At 42.4% G+C, this 20,703-nt stretch overlaps 1 long non-coding RNA gene across 1 annotated transcript; it reads right to left on the reverse strand.

The window, feature by feature from the left end:
* Positions 1 to 10,866: 10,866 nt before the first annotated feature.
* Positions 10,867 to 19,205, reverse strand: LOC128831062 (uncharacterized). Its single transcript, XR_008443734.1, has 3 exons — positions 19,160 to 19,205; positions 11,907 to 12,204; positions 10,867 to 11,448 (listed from the first exon to the last, which is right to left on the reverse strand). It is a non-coding gene; the product is annotated as an uncharacterized LOC128831062 (long non-coding RNA).
* Positions 19,206 to 20,703: the final 1,498 nt, after the last annotated feature.

Raw genomic sequence — 20,703 nt, forward strand, 5'->3', positions numbered from 1 at the left:
TACAAGTACTGTAGTGCAATTTCTTTATCATGAAAGTTGAACTTACAAATGTACAATTATATAAAAAAAATTGCATTCAAGAATAAAACAATATAAAACTTTAGAGCCTACAAGTCCACTCAGTCCTACTTCTTGTTCAGCCAATCGCTCAGACAAACAAGTTTGTTTACATTTGCAGGAGATAATGCTACCTGCTTCTTGTTCACAATGTCACCTGAAAGTGAGAACAGGAGTTCACATGGCACTGTTGAGCCATCGTCGCAAGATATTTACATGCCAGATGTGCTAAAGATTCATATGTCCCTTCATGCTTCATCCACCATTCCAGAGGACATGCGTCCATGCTGATGACTGGTTCTGCTGAATAACAATGCAAAGCAGTGCAGACTGATGCATGTTCATTTCCATAATCTGAGTCAGATGCCACCAGCAGCAGGTTGATTTTCTTTTTTGGTGGTTCGGCTTCTGTAGTTTCCGCATTGGAGTGTTGCTCTTTTAAGACTTCTGAAAGCATGCTTCCTACCTCGTCCCTCTCAGTTTTTGGAAAGCACTTCAGATTCTTAAACCTTGGGTCAAATGCTGTAGCTATCTTTAGAAATCTCACATTGGTACCTTCTTTGCATTTTGTCAAATTTGTAGTGAAAGTGTTCTTAAAATGAACATGTGCTGAGTCATCATCCGAGACTGCTATAACATGAAGTATATGTAGAATGTGGGTAAAACAGAGCCGGAGACATACAATTCTCCTCCAAGGAGTTCAGTCAAAAATTTAATTAATACATTTTTTTTATGAGTGTCATCAGCATGGAAGCATTTCCTCTGGAATGGTGGCTGAAGCATGAAGGGGCATGCAAATGTTTAGCTATCTGGCACATAAATACCTTGCAATGCCAGCTACAAAAAATCCCATGCGAACACCTGTTCTCACTGTCTGGTGACATTGTAAATAAGAAGTTGGCAGCATTATCTCCCATAAATGTAAACAAACTTGTTTGTCTGAGCGATTGGCTGAACAAGAAGTAGGACTGAGTGGACTTGTAGGCTCTAAAGTTTTACATTGTTTTGTTTTTGAGTGCAGTTATGTAACAAAAATCTATATTTGTAAATTGCACTGTCACAATAAAGAAATTGCACTACAGAACTTGTATGAGGTGAATTGAAAAATACTATTTCTTTTGTTTATCTTTTTTACAGTGCAAATATTTGTAATAAAAATAATAATATAAAGGGAGCAGCGTACACTTTGTATTCGATGTTGTATTTGAAATCAATGTATTTGAAAATGTAGAAAAACATCCAAAAATATCTAATAAATATCAATTGGTTTTTTATTGTTTAACAGTGCGACTAAAACTGCAATTAATCATGATTAATTTTTTTAATTGTGATAAAAAAATTTTTTAGTTAATCACGTGAGTTAACTGCGATTAATTGACAGCCCTAGTCTGATGTAGAAGACACACCTGATGGTTCTGTAGAGGAACCCCCAAACACCCCGTAAATGCAGATGCAGACAGATATGTATATGGAGCAAGTGAGAAGCTGGCAATGGGAATTACCTGGATTTAGGGCTACGGTGTATTATGAGGAATTTTGTTTTCTCAATCTTGAGTGAATATATTCAAACCGGCAGGTTGTGGAAGCCACACACAGGGGAATACAGCTAGTTCTTGATGATGTTAATGGTAGGCCAGCCTTAGATAATTTTGTTCAGTTTCCATTAGAGAGCCGTAATTTAAACAATCCTTTGTTTTCAATAAGTAGAACTAGGAATAACCTGTCTGCTGAACGGCTACAGAGTAATAGAGAATATAGAGTAATGTTGATGGGACATTAGGCCTCGTTTTGACAACTGTGAAAAACAAGGGTGGGGGGTAGCTGTACAGTATTAAATCCTAGCCTCAATTGTCTAATCATTCATAAATAGAGACAGTATTTAGTAGATCATCTGACCTACTAAACCGGTACCAATCTGCGTTTTGCGGGAGGCCTCTTGGCCATCATGTTGACAGTAAACCTACAGCTGCAGAACGGTTAGATGGGGTGAGATAGCTGCTTGAGAAATTGGGGTGGTCAGATTAAATAAAGATCATGCTCGATGACGTAGCAGTGTTTGAACAGCATTTACAAGTCAACATACAGATGGTGCTTTATGCAGAGACAGGTGTAGTTTAAAAAAAAACAGGGGATTCTTTGTATTGTATGACTTTTTTCAGCCTGCCTCAAAATGAGCATTCGTATGGGCTTCTAGAGATGACAAAGTTATTTGGTGTGAGAAATTATTGTGAGGTTTGCCACACACTGTACAGTCACAATCACTCTTGCAGGTATCGGTTCTGCCTCTGCTTGAGTGTGCAGACAGTATGGGCATTCAGCTGAGATACCCTAGCAGGAGACTGTATTGCAGGTCCACAGCGTGGTTAGACAGACACATAAACTTGGCATCGAAAAACCAAGTCAAATGTATGCGTAAAACCTAATGTACAAGTGTCAGTCTTGTGTGAATAAGGGGCACAAATGCAAAGGGACATGCTGTAAGCAATAACAGGGTTTGATTTCTGGTTATGTAGACACTCACCTATGTTTTATGGACAACATTAGAAAGACTGAATCATCAGAAAAATATACTTTTTTTATGATTTTGAATGGATGCAGAAACAGGATTGCATGTGCCAAATTACATTTTTGCTATGACCTTAAAGCCAGAAAAATCCTGGGAATTTAAGGGTGACGAGTGTCTTTCTACCTTTGTTAAGACCTTTATTGGCAAAAGGTTCCAGGACTACACATTCAGAATGCACAATTCCGAAGGTTACTACTGCATTTTACTTATAATGGCTATTCACATTATCCAAAACCTCCTGAGCAACAGAATCAGAATTCTTTGGTGTTTCTGGGCGTTTGGCAGTCACACTTTGTTCCTGTTCTGGTAGAAACAGACTTATTTTCCCTTTATCTGCATTGCTGTGCCTCATGTACATCAAGTATCTTTGAAGCACAGTGGTGTAAAGTTTAGCCTTTTTCATATCCAGCTAAGAACAGCCTTAATTTCAACGTTCAGTAAGCAAGTTGCTGTGGTTCTGACATTTTCCTTCACTGGATGGGGAACCCTTAATTGCTCTAACTGGTGGGTAAACATCTGGTACATTTCTTCTGCATACTCTATTATTGATTAGTCAAAAGCCCCTTTATCAGAGAGATAGCAAAACTTAACAGAGATCTGATAACCCCCCTGGACTGCTTCACCAGCTGCTTCTTTCTTTTAATTGAGACCCTTTCATTACACAGAGTTTTTATAAATTTGCATCTCTTTTTCAGCACATACACTTGATTCTGTGTCAAAGATACATTTCATTTTAAGGTACTGAGTGCTATTTCTGAGATGGGGTTTAATAATCTCTAGCTCTCTCTTCAGAGTGGCGCGACTTTTCTAAAGAGACTATAGAATATTCCACCCATGCCACCCAGTACATCATGGGGGCCTCATGATATCCAGGAAGGGCATAGGAATACTTTCTGTAGACAATGGTCCCTGTAATTTTTTAGGGTCACCAAAGTGTTCTGCTTTTTTCTAAAATGGCTGTCTCCAGGGGCCTAGGTAGAGCTTGTTGATCACCTTCCTGAAATTAAATGAGATGTGTCTGTTCTGGTCTAGCTTTATTTCAGTGGTGATGGTGTTGATGTGGTGTTTATGGACAGGGAGATAAATGCAGTTTATCATATGTGATGGTGACAAACTTGTTGCTCCTTCCTGGGATGGTGTGATGGGGTGTGCTACCACACTGGCCCTGCAAGAGCTGAATTGGGCCAGGTGAGCCCAATCAGCTAATTAGTCTACAAACAGGGGAGCTTTAGGCTGGAGGCAGCTAACTAGAGAGAGGCTCACCTGTGCGAAAACAGGCGTGGCCTATATAAGCCAGGAGGCTGACAACAGAAGGGGCTGCTGGAAAAGGCTGCAGACACTCCCTGGGAAGAGAAAGAGGGAGAGGGAGAAGGAGTGTTTGGAGGCTGCAGAGACAAGTTGCCTAAAGTTACTCCCTGGAAGGAGGGAAGGAAGAGACTGGCAAACTCACTGAGGGTCCACAGATTATGTCTAAGGGGTCTGCGATAGGTTGTTATTACCATAGAACAGTGATTTTCAACCTGTGGTTAGCTGTATTGTAAAATTCGAGCTAGTGTTTTGGGGGAAAACCCCAGAGCTGGCATTGCTGGGCAAAGTGACGTAAAAGCCGCTGTCACTCATTTTTTCTCTCTTTGTGGGAGTAATTGTTTTCTTTCATGTCCTAAGTGGAGTATTCTGCATTTGTCCTTACTGAATTTCATCCTATTTACTTCAGACCATTTCTCCAGTTTGTCCAGATAATCTTGAATTTTAATCCTATCCTCCAAAGCACGTGCAATCCCGTCCATCTTGGTATCATCTACAAACTTTATCAGTGTACTCTCTATGCCAATTGTTTTAGGTCTATTGATTTCAATCGAGAACTGTTTTTTCCTCAGCTAAGGATCTAGCCCGTCTTTTACAACATATCTGATTTTGATTATTATGATAGTCCCAATTACTTTTGACCCATTGACCCAATTACCCATGACTGCCCAATTACTTTTATTACTGCCCATGAGAAAAACCTGGCTAACTATATCAAATTAATTATCCAGAGGACAAGTAATAAGTCCGTTGATACCCTGAACAATATTAGATTTGAGAGATACTCTTAGTCTTCAGCTATGAAAGGTGAGCAACTGCATGTCTCAGGCTATCTAACAACTCTGTCCGTCTTTGATTTTTCTAAGGTCTTATCACCAACATATTTAATTGCCAGACTCACTGCCTGAACAGAGGAACTCAGATGGATGCTTTAGAAAGAGCTAGAGATAACTGGGTGGGACTTCCCATGTTAAAGTTAAATATAACTAAAGAGATGGCAATACAGATAGTTTAAAAATTCTTTAGAGCTCTTGGCAAGTTAAAAAAAAATCTCTTTCATCTACATTAAAATAGCCTGTGAAAAGAGAATGACAGTAGGTCATGCTTGTCACATAACCTACAGTCTGCCTAAAGCTCTCTGGAAAAAAATATTTTAAAGATAGTTTGATTGGATAGTTCAAGAAATGTCAGCAAGTTAATCTTAGCTAATTTGTTTTGTATTCTCTGTTCAGAATTATGGAATTGTTATTCATGCAACATTCTGTGACTCCATTCTTCTTTTGCTCCTGCTTTTGTTTACATATCATTATAATTCCTCCTTAGAAATTGAAAAAGCTTATTCCAACTCTGCGGGCTGTGCTCCAATGGGATACATGTTAGTTTTTCTTGATCTGTCCATGAGTTTATGGTTCAGTCCCTCTTCTTATGCATTCGCCTCACTTCAACATATTAATGTTTGTGAAAACACGTTGTACATATTTTTACATGTATGGGAAGCCTTCGACTCCCCATTCTTTGTGTTTGTTAGAAATTCTGCAAACTGTCTCTGCCACATAAAAATAAATAAAGAGATCAACAGCTACCCTTCGGCTCTCTGTGTACTTAAGATAGCCGGATTGAAATTTAAGCACATCTGGTTGGACTGAGAAATGAACCAGAGTGCATTGTAGATGGATGTGCAAGTCAAAATATAGCTCCTACACTCAGCTTCCTACTGAGAATGGAAAAATAGTGTGGACACCCTTGCCCTGTGAAGCTAACATACTGCATAGTATTGCTAACGTTCTGCTCTTTGAGATCTGGAAGTATTCTAGTCTGCCATCTAACTGAACAGAACATTGTTTACTTAATATAATTTCAAGCTTACCCTGAATATACCAACATTGTTTTTTGTTTCACTTCATCATGGAGAAAGTAAAATTAAACTTCCCTAGTAAAGCAACATTTTGAATTAGCTCACATGGGTCTGTTCCTGTAATATCCAGTGCTATGATGGTCTCAGATTTCACATGCCATATAGTCCTGCTGAAGAGTATCTGCATCAGTAAGTGCCTTGTGACATGGGTAACTTTCCCAAATTCAGGCCCTATAGATATTAAGATTGCTATAGAACCCTATAAATTCTAAGTTTAAATGTTGCAGAACCTTATCTGTGTCATCTGTATTAAGTTCTAAAGGGCTTTTCCATAAGGGACCCATTACTGCTGTCCTTCAGATGAGCCAAAACACTGACTCCAATTGACTTTCAATGGGAGTTAGGCACCTAACCTGCTTAAGCAAATCTGTAAATCCCACAAGATGCCTATATGCATCTTTAGGCACCTAAATCCCTTTGTAAATCTGGCCCTTAGGCCCTGAACTTGTGATCAATAAGCTATCCCATAATACTTTTCATAACAGCGATGTAATTGCATTGCACTTCTGTAGGGAAAAAATCATCTATTATTGCTTTTTGTTCTAAAAGGGTCTACACTTTTAAGAATGTGTTAGACTATGGAGAAGATCCTCAGCTGGTAAAGGGGCAAAACTCTATTGACATTAGTGGAGCTATTCCAATTTACACAAGCTAAGGATCTCCTTCACACACATGATCATGGCTCCATAGTTAAAGTTGTGACAGGCAGGGGCGGATTAGGGCTTTGTGGGGCCCTGGGCCAGAGCAAGTGGGGAGCCTCTCCCCAACCCCTTCCACCTGCAGTCTCCCACTCCCCCTGTGCTCCAGCCGGGAAGTGGGATCGCGGTGCAAGGGCTTGTCCCGCTCCGCCTGCCCGGTGCTCCTGCTGAGCAGGCGGGTGGAGCAAGCGCCCCTGCCCCAACCCTGCTCCCTGGAAGGAAGAGGCAGAGCGGGGCATGGGAGCACCCATTTTTTCAGGGGCCCCAATTAGCCAGGGCCCCTAGGCATGGGCCCCATTGGCGTAGTGGCTAATCTGCCACTGGCAACAGGAGTATTTTATAAGGCCTCCCTTTGGCCTCCCTATGCCATTGCCTTGGTCTGTGAATTGCCAGACTGACTTATTTGAATTATGCCTCTTTATTCCATGCAGAACATAGGGTCTTCACTACTGCCTTCCATCTCTGGTGATTTTTTGCTGCAGTATTAGCTTCTTCCCATATCATTTTGATGACTTTCAGGTCTGTTTTCATTGTACATTTCCACCTATTCCCCTCTTGTCCTGAGGATTCCAGACCAGTGCATTTTATGTTGCTTGGTTCTTTCCTCCACGTGTGTCCTAGACCTCTCCATTTTTGTTCCATAATATCCTGTCCTATCAGTTTCTGTTTCATCTTCCTCCAAAACTCTTCATGTGTGATTTTTTTTCCTAGCCACTTGATATTAAGGATTTGTCTAAAGCAGCTGTTTATAAAAATTTGGAGTTTAGATAGTAGGGTCTTCAGAAGTCTCAAAGATTAGATTGCCAAAGCTAGCCCTCAGTCCTGCAATGAGATCTGCAAAGGCAGCCCTTGATGCCTGGGGAGAGTCCTGTTGACATCAGTGGGACCCAAATATAAGGGTGGACCTGTGCAGTTCCTGTTGCAGGACTGTGGCCTTTCTTTGTAGGCAAAGGAGAGCAAATCTACACAGTCTGAAGAAAATTGGTCAAACCAATTTCAGTTACAAGTCATTTTAAAAAACCCACCAAACTATTCTGATTTGAAACATTGACAGTTGTATAACATTTCTGTAGATCTTGCCTGCTGAAAAATGACTTCACTATAATTTTAGATATAAAATATCATGGAGACATCTACAACACCACCTTTCTTCTAATGTAGTCAAACAGCCCAATATGACCCTGGCAGGTAGCAGGGCTAAGTACAGTGGCATTCTGATGGTCTCTTGAGCGTCATAGGTGACTTTATATTGCCCTACTACAAATATAGTTGGAATTGGTATGCAGCTTTGGTCCCCACAGTCAAAGAATGATATAGGCAACTAAAATGAAAGGATGACTATGAATAGAGAAGCTAGGAGCTTAATGTATACAGTCAGAAAAAATGAGCTTGAGGCAAGATGACAAAATAGTTTAAATAACTTGTTGGTGAAAGAGACAAGCTTTTGAGCTTTCACAGAACTCTTCTTCAGACCTGGCAAATGTACACAGAGTGTCACATTTATACCTTAAATATACATTTATATATAAATATAAACAATAGATTGTTTAGCATAAGCAGTTAACTTTGAATCATCCCTTGAAATATGAGTTAAATAGCCAGTTAACACCCCTACAGGCAAAGGGAGGAAAGGAAGGAAGAAGGCAGCTGAGAAGTGGTGGGTTGTTAGTGGGTTTATAGACTGTTGTAATAAGCCATAAATTCAATGTGTCTATTCAGTCTGATTTTTAGTGTCTAGCAAAGTTATGAATTTAAATTCCAGGCTCATCCTTTGAAAGTGTTGTGCAAGTTTTCTTTAAGGATGAGGACCGATAGTTCAGATATAAAGTTATCACTTTGTGAAAAGTGTTCACCCAGGAGTCATATGGTTTTTCTGTCTTTTATCATTTTCCTGTGTGAGTTCATTCGAGAGCACCGTGATTTTCTAGTTTCACGTACAATAGTTGCTACTGGGGCATTTAGTGCACTGGATGAGATACATCACATGCTGTGATTGGCATGGATACTGAATGGTGTGTTGTGGGGGCTGTTGATAATTGTAGCAGTGGAGGTATGTCTGCAGGTTTAGCACATGTTGTTTCTCGCAGTTGTCTGATGCCACGTTGAGTTGGTGGGTCCTGGTCTGTGGGAAGCTTGCTTCTGATGATGAGCTTGGAGAGGTTGGGGGGTTGTTTGAAGGCCAGAAATAGGGGTTTAGGAAAGATTTATTTCAGGATAGGGTCCCCATTGAGTATGGGTTGTAGTTGTTTGATAATACTTCCAGTGTAGGGTGGTAGGTGTTAACCGGGGGTGAAACGGGGTCTCTCGGGGTATTTGGGTGGCCCAATCCATTATATGATCTACTTCTATACTGGAATGTCCTTGTTTGTGAAGGTGATTTTGAGTGCGTTAACATATATATCCCAGACTTTCTGCTCAGAGCACAAAACTCTCAGGGTATTTGAGTGCCTGGCTGTTGATAACAGATTTCTTGGTGTGTTTGGGGTGGCTACTGGATCAATGAAGGGAGATGCGATGATCCATCTGCAAGTTCTTGCATATACTTGTCTGTAGGGTTCCATTATACCCTCAATATGCTAACCCCTTCATGGGCCACCCTGAAGAAGAATTTCTGGACAATGCACTATGAAACCAATGATATACCAATGATATTTTCATCCTCTGGACAGATGACTTAAACTCCCTCATAGATTTCCACCACAACTTCAACAACCATCACCTGTCCATTACACGCTCTCTGGAACACGCCTACACCAGCATCAACTTCCTGGGCACCATGATCAGCTTCAGTAATGTGATTACTCTTTATCTGACCTACTGGTCCTCATCCTCACAGGAAACCTGCACAATGCTTTCAAAAGATGAGCTTGGGAGCTTATGCATCCGAAGAAGTGGGCTGTAGTCCACGAAAGCTTATGCTCTAATAAATTTGTTAGTCTCTAAGGTGCCACAAGTACTCCTGTTCTTCTTCTTGGGAGCTTAAATTCATAACTTCTCTAGACACTAAAAATCATGGACTGAAGAGAGAGACTGGTTTTATGACTCGTTACAACAATTAATAAACTACCAACAAGCTACCTCCATCTCCCAACCCCCCGCAGGTGCTTCTCCCCCTCCCCCACCTTTCCTCTCTTAGGGCTTGTCTACACTTCTGACTAAATCAGCATTGCTGTGATTCATGCAGTGGTGTTGATTTAGCAGGTCTGCTGAAGACAAGCTAAGTCAATGGCAGAGCCCTCTCCTGTCTCCGTCTGTACTCCACGTCCCTGAGAGGTGGAAGGTAAGTCAGCAGGAAAGCATCTCCAGTCGACATAGCGTGGTGTAGACACTGCTGTTAGTCAACCTAAGTTATGTCGACTTCAGTTATGTAACTGAACTAGCATAACGTAGGCCAACTTACAGATTTAGTGTAGACAAGCCCTATAGTTGGAGGGTGTTAACTGGCCTCGTCACCTTGAATGGTCCCTTGAATAACCACTTATGCTAACCAATCTGTATAACTATGTTGCTCAGGGGTGTGGAAATCCACCCCCCTGAGTGACATAATTATACTAATCTAACCCCCAATGTAGAAAGTGCTATGTTCATGGGAGGACTTCTCCCTTCAACACAGCTACTGTCTCTCAAGGAGGTAGAGTACCTATGCCAAACAGAGAAGCTCTCCCTTCAGCGTACGTAGCGGCTTCACTAAGTGCTGCAGTGGCACAGTCTCTGCAGTGCTTTAAGTATAGACAAGCCCTCTGTGTGTCTTGTCTCTTTCACCAACAGAAGTTGGTCCAATAAAAGATATTACCTCACCCACCTTGTCTCTCCAATAGTCCAGGCGGGTGAGGTAATATCTTTACCTAGTGTCAGGGGAGGTCTACACTTAAAATGCTGCATCCGCGCAGCTGCAACGGTGCAGCTGCACTGCTGTGGAGCTTAAGTGAAGACACTCCTACCCTGACGGGATTGCTTCTCCTGTTGCTGTAGTTAATCCACCTCCACGAGAGGTGGTAGCTCTGTCGACGGGAGAAGCTTTCTTGCCGACATAGCGCTGTCTACACCAGGGGTTAGGTTGGTACAACTGCATCACTCAGGGGTGTGGATTTTTCACACCCCTGAGAGACACAGTTATACCGATATAAGTCTGTAGTGTAGACCAGGCATCAGTGTTGGCTGTGGAGTCTGAAAGAGCAGTAAAAGTGAGGTTAACGAGCACAGAAAAGCCTCGCTGCTCTTACTGATCAGAATGTTTTTCAAATGCAGAATAATAAACTCAAATTATGAGATAGTTGTAAGGAAGCTACCCACCTCATCATCAGAAGCCAGAAAATAGGCTGAAGTGGCTAGATAAGCATTTTAATCACTGCTATAGTTGTACACTTGAATGCTACAGAACTGACAGCAACATACAGTATTAAACAGCAGCTCCCAGACAAGACAACAGAAGAAATCTGCCATCGTGTGTGGAGACTAGCACTGGGGCACTGTCCCACACAGAAAAATTAGAAAAAAATCAAACTACCTTCCTCCCAATCCGATATGCTAATCTCATCTTTTAATCTAATGTATCAGCTTTCCTAGATAAAGGATCAGTTCCAGGGCCGCTGCTGTTATGTGCATGTTCCTTTAGAGATCTCCAAAGCAACGGGACCTCACTGAACAGTCTATCAGCCACTGTTCTGAATTAGCACCTCATCCTATGAGGTGCTGAGCTACTCCTGAAGGGTACTGGGCACCCTGACTGCAGTGATGGAGGATCATTATGGAGGACGAGACTCTTACTGAGCACATATAGAATTAGGGTAAGTTATAGTGTCGCATTTCAAATTTAACTTGGAGTTGCCAGGGGCCATCATATCACCTTTCCTCCAGCTAGTAGACTGGTAGAGTTGGCCATCTTGAAGGCTGCTCTCAGTGCTCTTCTGCAGATCAATAAACAAGACAAAGGCGAATAGTGCAAAACATTAAGGCAATATTCCAGTTCAAGCAATTACAAATCTTAACGTTTTCAGTGCACCCAGTTTCCCCAAAACTGCTGGTTAAACCAACAGACTGCCGCCTCCTTGTTGTGGATGAAGATCAAACCTCAATGCTAATTATTGCTAGCTATCTGGCTTTTTCACAGTATGAATCGTGAAGTTTTGCTGTTTCACCTGCAGGACCTGGCAAAAGTAAATGGAGTCTCCTTGAGATGTTTGTGAGCTTTCCTTTTTAGGAGACCCTAGAGAATGATGATGAGCAGCTATTCTTCTTACCTGAGGAGCTTCACCTGTGAAATCCTACAGGGCTAAATCCTGTCACTCCTCTTGGTCAAGATCTATATGAGGTTTCTACGGTAGATAGGATGCTATGGGTTACAATATGCAACAGATATCCTCACCTATCATGGATAGTGCAGGTTTATCCTCAACTAAAGTCCTCTCTCTTCCACTTCTGAAGGAGTTGCACAGCATTGCTCTCTGTTCCTTGACTCCCAGATAGCAGTGGTGTCAAAACGGGGTTGTTTGGGGTTTTTTCCAGGTGCCCTACAGACAATACCCTTTTCTCTTATATGAGGACCCAGCCACACTGATCCATGCTTTTTTTCACCATCAGACTGACAATTTTACTTGCTTCCATGGCTGCCATTGATGGGTTCCCCACTCACCACGGGTGTACTCCTCTGTGGCATGTGAAAGCTGTGGAGATGGAAAACTGCCATTTAAATAATAATTTACAGTGGAAGATGCCCCACAATAGAGCTATTGCCCATCCCCTATTCTCCTCCTTAGCTGATCACAAGTACATTTTGCATATTTGGCCATGGAAAAGCTGAGGGATACTACTGCGTATCTTCTTTTCCCCTCTGCCTTCTCCTCCATCCACCTTCCCCTCTGTGTCATGCATTGAAGAGGATCATGTAGCCTATGTAAAATATAGATTAAAAAATAGCTGTTGGGTCATCTAGTTCATCCCTTGGGCATTGTATGATTGTGCCCTATGGCATATTTGCTAGTGCTGTATCTCTTCCAGTTTTGATAGGGCTTCCCTTACATTCCTAGAAAAACTATGTTATAGGAAGCTTATAAAATATAGCTTCTTGTACCTTTGACAATAATATACTCATCCGTACTCTTACAACAGAAGCATTAGCCTCTGAAGTGACTGTTATCATCTACTCTTCTGCCTTATTCTTACTCTTCTGTTGGTCTTGCCTTAACCAAGGTTATAAGCTGCTTACAGCATGAGATTTAGGCCAAGATTTTCAAAAGTTACTAGGCTCATTTCAGATATCCCAATTTTTTGGGTGCCCAATTTGAGACATCTTAAAGGGGCCTGACTTATATTTTTAAGAGAATGGGCAGTCAGCACTTCCTGAAAACCAGACCCTTTTTAAGGCATTTCAAGGTGGGGACCATGGAGCTGATTCAACAAAGCACTTAAGCATGAGCTCAACTTTAAGCATCTGAATAGTTCCACTTAGGTCAATGGAACTATTCATGTGCTTAAAATTAAGCATGTGCTTAAGAGTTTTGCTGAATCAAGACCCAAAATCACAAGGCATTTTTTGGAAAACTTGGCCTCTATCTGTGCTGCAAAGAATCATAAACATGGTTCTGGATTTGTTATAAGTAATAACAATTCAATCTAATAGTTTTCACTGTTAGCCATTTCCCCCTGATAGTCAACCTTGATTAAGTCTGTGCATCTCATTATTTTGTTTTACCAGATAAAGCAATCCCTCTCCCTTTTTGGAGTTTACACCTTTCAAATATTGCTAGCCAGCACATAAATACTATAGAAATAATTACAAAAATATAACCTAAGATAGAAATTTATTATTATTTTACTGTATACAATTTGTTTCATTAGCCTCTGATTGAGTTTGGGATCTCAGTGTGCGGGGTGCTCTACAAACACAGAATGAGACAGTCCAGACAGATATAGATAGATAGATTCTACCTTTTGTTGTCTTTTAACCAACCTATAGGTATTTAATTCTTTACTTAAACTGAATCACTTATTGGGCTTTAAATCAACCGCTCCAATCCCTTCATTATTTTTTCCCTCTTCTCTCCATACTGCCACAAATCATGTTATACTTGCTCTGTGGAGAAGGGGGGAGAAAAACCCACAACAAAATAATACTCTGTTGCTGTAATCTTGGGTGAATGTCAGAACATCAGCAGGAGGAAAATATGAAAGCAGCAGACACTGAGCTGTAAGAAGCTGTCAATTTCAAAATTATAACACTGGCAGGCCTTTCTTTTAGGCTGTTTCTTTCTGTTTTGCCTCCCTCTGTAGCTTGGCAGCCTTGGTTTGCTTGCCTTATGAGTTGGGTAGAGAGACTGACCCCCTTGTACTGCCATTTCAATTTAGGGAGAAATAGACAACATGGAACAGTATTTTTTCCTTTCTCTGCTCATTTTATCATTTTGCTCCTTCCTCATGACACATTAAAACTCTTCCCCCATCCCCAAACTGTCCACTAAGTAAAGAAACCTTGCATAGTTACCATAGAAACTACAATCACTGAGATACAGAACAATTTCTTAAAGAAGACACAGTAGGACAGTGCACCATCAGAAGTTTGATGCAATGCTTTCAGGAGGAAATGAGGGCCAGCTGTGCTCAAGAGTCTGAATCTCCCACAATTTTCACTCTGCACTATGCAATTTTACTGCTGACAGAAGAACAGATCTTTGCAGGAACTTATTGTGTCTCTCACCATTATCAGGAGGTGCGATAAATTAGAATAATTAATACTTAGCCCTTGACATCTTCAGAATATTGTACAAACATTTGTTAATCATGATAGGCTTGTGCAGTTGGGCCCTGCAACAGCCCAAATCCACGCGTGTTTCTAGCTATCTGTGTTTACTGTGTGCACACATACGGATGCACGTGTAAGAGAGCCCCAGAAGATGAAATAATACAATATCTGATCTCGTGGCATCTCCAGTCTCCGAAGCCTGATATGCCATGAGCAAAACAAATCTTTCATTACTTCAGTCCCATCAACGACTCCCCTTCAGCATAAAAAAAAAAAATCTGTGAAAAAAATAATCACAAACACAAGCAAATAACAGAACCCACACACATCCCCAGTACACATCTCAGGGGCAACTGCAGGCACTTTGCTTTTAAATGAGGCTGCCAAAGAGGGGAGAAAAAAATCAATGGTCTTTGTCCGGGCTACTATGAAGCGCTGTTCTCTAAAGAAGTAATTCCATCACACTGAATATGTCTGCTACAACTGATGTTTAACGAGAACTCTGCTGCCACCTTCTGGTTGACAGAGGCATTTATAATTTATTTCAGTGGTTCTCAACCTTTCCAGACTACTGTATGCCTTTCAGGAGTCTGATTTGTCTTGTGTACCCCAAGTTTCACCTTACTTAAAAACTACTTGCTTACAAAATCAGATATAAAAATACAAAATTGTCACAGCACACTGTTACTGACAAATTGCTTACTTTCTCATTTTGTCTGTATGACATTTTAGTTTGTATTGACTTTGCTAATGCTTTTTCTGTTATCTGTTGTAAAACTAGGCAAATATCAAGATGAATTGATGTACCCCCTGGAAGACATCTGTGTACCCCCAGGAGTATGTGTACCCCTGGTTGAGAACCACTGATTTATTTTACCCATTGTCCTCACTAATCTTGTATCCTATGCTTTAAAGTTTATTTGCTTCTATTTTTTAAAAATGTGCGCTATCTATACAGTTCATTTTTCAATAAATTATGCAATACTCACTTTCCTGGGTGTATATGTAATTTTTTCCTGCTTTGCACACAGGAGTTCTAGATCTTCCTATCATTAGTCATGAGAATAGTCCCACTGAAGGTAATCATCCACTTAAGCTCCAATTCTACAAGGACTGTACATGTTTAAATTTGCACTGTGTGGGTTATTCTCACTGACTTCATGGTAGCAAGAACAAACACCACAGTTGTTGGGGGGTTTTGTGAGGGGGGTGTAATTCAATGGGACTGCTCACAGTGCATAAAGTTAAACAAGTCCACTGCTGGCTCATGGACTAAACAGTGTTGCCCACTCTTTTTTTATATATGGAATATTTGGGGGGGTTCTTAAAGCCCCAGTTCCTGGAGTCATGTGATTACATAAAAGTCTCAGATTTTTTTTAATAAATTTCTAGCCTTAATGGTTGAGGAGAAAAGCCTGAAGATCTGAGTGTTCCTAAAAGGCTCAGAAATCAGAAAGTAAAACAGAAGTAACCCCATATTTATTATTTTTAAACATATAATTTGTAAGTCAATCTTATGATTTTGGGGGGCCCGACCCAGGATTTTTTAATACTCGGTGTTGAGGAATATTCACGTGAGTGAAGGGTTGCAGGATCAGGCCCCAGAGAGGTATTTTCCATTTCTAATGTCTATGATCTGATCCTGATTCCTATTACCACATGGATTCATACCACTCAGTGGCTTCATTTGAAAATGGCTTTGGGTCACAATGTGGATATTTTGTGTCTGTTTAAATATTTTTTTAGTCATGTGTTATTTTCTCTTGTGTAGGGGGAGTTATACTGCTTTAAATTCTCTCCTGGCGTACATGTCTGTATTTATTCCCAGATACCATTACACTTCATCACTGTTTTGGCTGGGGAACAGAAAGAAGAGACTGTTATAGCTTATGCGTGTCTGCAAGCATATTACAAGGTATTCATTTGCATAATTTTTTAAATTACAATTACAGCTTTGAGGCTAAAGGTTTCCAGTCTTTCTTGTTCCGTTTCTGTCCAGTTCTGTGAAAGCAAGAGAGAGACTCATAAAGGTTTGCAGGGCAGCACCTTCTGAGCTTCCCCATTACTAAACAAGGAGTAAGTTCAACTATTTGTACTTCTTAATGAAAAGTGTCAGATCCTATGGTCAAAAACTATAGTCATTTGACCTTAGGGGGCAGATCCCCAGCCAGTGTAAAGTGTCAATGGAGATATGATGATTTACATCAAATGGGGATCTGCCCATAGGCAACTAATCTGGACAACTAGCCCTGCCCATCCTTGTAGTATTTTGTGTGCCTATCACAGAGTACGTCTATACTGTAATCATGGGATGAGACTTCAGCTCATGTTAGCTATAATCTAGTGTAGTGGTAGGCAACCTATGGCACGTGTGCCGAAGGCGGCACGCGAGCTGATTTTCAGTGGCACTCACACTGCCCGGGTCCTGGCCACCGGTCCGGGGGGCTCTGCATTTTAATTTAATTTTAAATGAAGCTTCTTAAACATTTTAAAAACCTTATTTACTTTACATACAACAATAGTTTAGTTCTATATTATAGACTTATAGAAAGAGACCTAAAAACGTTAAAATGTATTACTGGCACGCAAAACCTTAACTTAAAGTGAATAAATGAACACTCGGCACCCCACTTCTGAAAGGTTGCCGACCCCTGATCTAGTGCAAACAGGTACTGGTAGCAGTGAAGCTGTAGCAGCCTGCACTTCAGCACAGGTTTTACAAGCCTGCCTGGAATTCTGGATAATATTTGCGTGACTAGCTGACAGTGAAGCATGTGCTGCCATAGTTTCACTGTTCTGGGACCCAGACTAGCTAGGTTAAAGATAGTCTGGGTATGTCTACAGAAGCTGCAGTCACAGCCCATGACTGCAGTGTAGATATAACCACACTAAAGGTTTTATCCTCAAAATACCCCTATGAAGTAAGGAAGTATTATTACAGTTCACGGTGGTGCTCAGAGGCAGTGGCAGATTAGTCACTGGGCCAATGAGGCCCGTGCCCAGGGGCCCCAGCCAAATGGGGGCCCCCTGGAAAAATGGGCACCCACGTGCCCCGACCTGCTCCACCTGACTGGTGCTCCTGCCAGGGAGTGGGGTCGGGGGCACAGTGGCTTGCTACCCTCCACAGCAGCAGCGCCGGGTAGTCGGAGTGCAGCAAGCTCCCATACCCCGACCCTGCTCTACAGCAGGAGCACGGGAGAGTGAGAGGGACTACAGGCGGAAGGGGTGGGGAGGGGCCCCCATTTGCTCTGGCCCAGGGCTCCACAAACCCCTAATCTGCCTCTGCACAGATGCACAAAGGGATTGGGGTGACATTTTCAAAAGTACCCAAGTGACCTAGGAGGTTAAATCCCATTTTCAAAAGGGATTTAGGGACACAGGTCTTGATTTTTAAAGGTATTGAGGTGACTAACTCTCACTGACATGGCTAAGCCACTTTTGAAAATGGGACCTAAGCTCCTAGCCTGTTTTGAAAGTTTTACCCTAAGGACTTGTCTACACTGGCACTTTACAGCGCTGCAACTTTCTCACTCAGGGGTGTGAAAAAACACACACACACCCTGAGCACAGCAAGTTTCAGCACTGTAACGTGCCAGTATAGATAGTGCACCAGCGCTGGGAGCTGCCCCTCGTGGAGGTGGGTTTTTAGAGCGCTGGGAGAGAGAGCTGTGCCACGACTACACAAGCCACATTGCTAGTGTAGATAAGCCCTAAGTGACTTTCTGAAGATCACACAAGACGTGTGGAGCAACACCAAGAACTGAACCACCGCTTTTCCTGAGTCACAGAGCAGTTCCTTAACCCCAACCCCAACCTTAACCCCAACCTTCCTGCTCAAAGCCAACCTGTGTTTTAGCATCAGGTATTCAGATGGGTCATTTGAAGCAAGGGCTCTTTACTTTCCTCCTCAGAAAAGCTGGCACTTTAGAAAATGGCAACAATCAATAAGAAAAAACCCACGCTCTCTTTAAATGCCAGCTGTTCTGCAAAGATCTGCTTCTCCCTGAGCTGTGACAGCTTCAAACGTTCTGCCTGTCAAGTCTGAGCACATCAGTTGAGCTGGACAGTTTCTCACAAGCTCTACAGGCTTTAGACTCTCTTACCTTTTCAAGAATTTGTATTTACATTTAAAACCTCTGGTAAATATAAGCTGACACAGATGCAGAAGGAGAGATTGTTTTCTTAACACTGTAGAAAAATGCTAAATAAAATATTTATCGAGCTTAGGTACTTATAGAGCCCCCAATTACCATACTATCTGAGCAGCTCCTCATAATCTTTAGTGTGTTTATCCTCACAACATGCCAGTGATGAAGAAAACACTCGTATCCCCAGATCAGGAACTGAAGCTGTCAAGGTTCCTTCCCCACTCTGAACTTTAGGGTACAGATGTGGGGGACCTGCATGAGAAGCTCTAAGCTCAATTAACAGCTTAGATCTGGTCTAGCTGCCACCACTCCCAAGCACTAATTCCCTTCCCTGGGTAGCCTTGAGAGACTTCACCAATTTCCTGGTGAACACAGATCCAAACCCCTTGGATCTTAAAACAAGGAGAAATTAACCATCCCCCCTCCTTTCTCCCACCAACTCCTGGTGGATCCAGATCCAAACCCCTTGGATCTAAAAACAAGGAAAAATCAATCAGGTTATTAAAAAAGGTTTTTAATTAAAGAAAAGAAAGGTGAAAGAAAACCCTCTGGGAGAGATTAGCATACTAGCTATTCTCACAGACAACAGATTCCAAACACAGAGGATGTGCCCCTGGGCAAAAACTTACACAAAAAATACCCAAATACCCAATTTGATTATTCCTCTAATTGCACAAGACAAGTTACAAAGAAATAAACATAAACCTATTTATTCCCTTCACTAATACTCACTACTTGATAAGGGGCTGATATCTGGAGCTTTCCCACTCGGGTCAAAAGTGAAACTGACCCAGACAAAGGGAACTTCCCTCCTTCCCTTTGAGCCATCTTGTCCTCCCATTGGTTCCTCTGGTCAGGTGTCAGCTAGGCTAGGTGAACTTCTTAACCCTTTACAGGTAAAAGAGGCATTAACCCTTAACTATTTGTTTATGACAGAAGCACAGAGAGACAATGGTCCAGATCCACAAAAGAACTTAAGCACCCAAGTTAACCAATTAGGTGCCACTGAGATCCTCAAAACCCCTGCTCAGTTGTCAGTGCTGCCAATTCCTAGGTGTCTAAGTTCACACCATTAAAGTCCCCTGGGTACCTACGTTTTCTGTCTGTGACACGTGCACAGCCAGTCAAAGTGTGAGCTTGCTTAGCAGCTCTGCACTATCTCATACGCAAGGCAGAAACCACAAAGCCTGGGAATGGGAGCAGAAGCCCATGCGCCAGGCTGCAATGCATTCAGATTTGCTCTGGCCATCCCTTCGTCATGCCAGCAGGGAGGGGCTCTGCCTTTACACCATCCAGTTCTAGTGACTTCCTCTCCACTGGTGGAGTTGTGCCCTGCCCTTGCCCAGTACTGGGTGGGGGACCTGGCCAGAGCCTGACAGAACCTCAGCTCCCAAACCATCAGTGGGGAGGCAGTAACTGGAGCTGGGTGCCATGGGGCAGAGTCGGAGCCTGCACTGCAGGGGCAGTGGAGCCAGGCGGAGCGGTATGAGACAGTAGCAGCTTTACTAAAACACTGCCCCTCAGTGACCCAGCTCGGTTACCCGCATTTCGGTGACATCGTATTAGTATTCAAAAGAACTCACACATTACAGCTTTGCCAAGTTGAGATCTCTGGCCTTGGCGTGACCCTCAAACTAGACATTCCCCAGTCTATCTCGCACATGGGGCTTGATACAGTAGATATTCTCAGACTGCACCTAACACCTGCTACTTGCCAGCCCCCACAGCAGTGGGGCCAGATGCTGGACACAAATGTGTGCAGGGGCTGCACAAACCATGCATAACAGACATATAGGGGCCACAGGTATAGTACAAGCATGAGAGAGGTATTGAGTGCGAACAAGAGACAGAGAGAGCACGTAGAGCTAGACATAGATCAGGAATGGAGAACCGATTAGAGGAGCAGGGGGTTAGTTAGTGTGGTACTTAGAGGGGCACAGAGTGGAGGTCAGGGACAGCTGGGGTAGCCAGATAGGGTGGGGAAGGGGAACCACAGGAGGGTCTGGACAGGTCTAAGGAGCAAAGATAGACACTTGGGGGGGGAGGGAAGGGGAAAACTTGAGAGCAGCAGGAAACACTAACCATGATCGAAAACAGAATCTTCATGCTCCAGCACCACCTATGACAGAAGGAGGAGGACCACAGGCAGAGGGCAGAAGCAACCTGCCCCGGAGGAGCCCTGAGGGATGCCTCACCTTCCACGTGCAAACCCTCAGACCTACTCCCTCAGCCCAGTTTCACGGGGCTATCAGAGCACACCTGCATACAGTGCTACA

This window comes from Malaclemys terrapin, chromosome 1, assembly GCF_027887155.1.
Source record: "Malaclemys terrapin pileata isolate rMalTer1 chromosome 1, rMalTer1.hap1, whole genome shotgun sequence".
Classification (NCBI taxonomy): domain Eukaryota; kingdom Metazoa; phylum Chordata; order Testudines; family Emydidae; genus Malaclemys; species Malaclemys terrapin.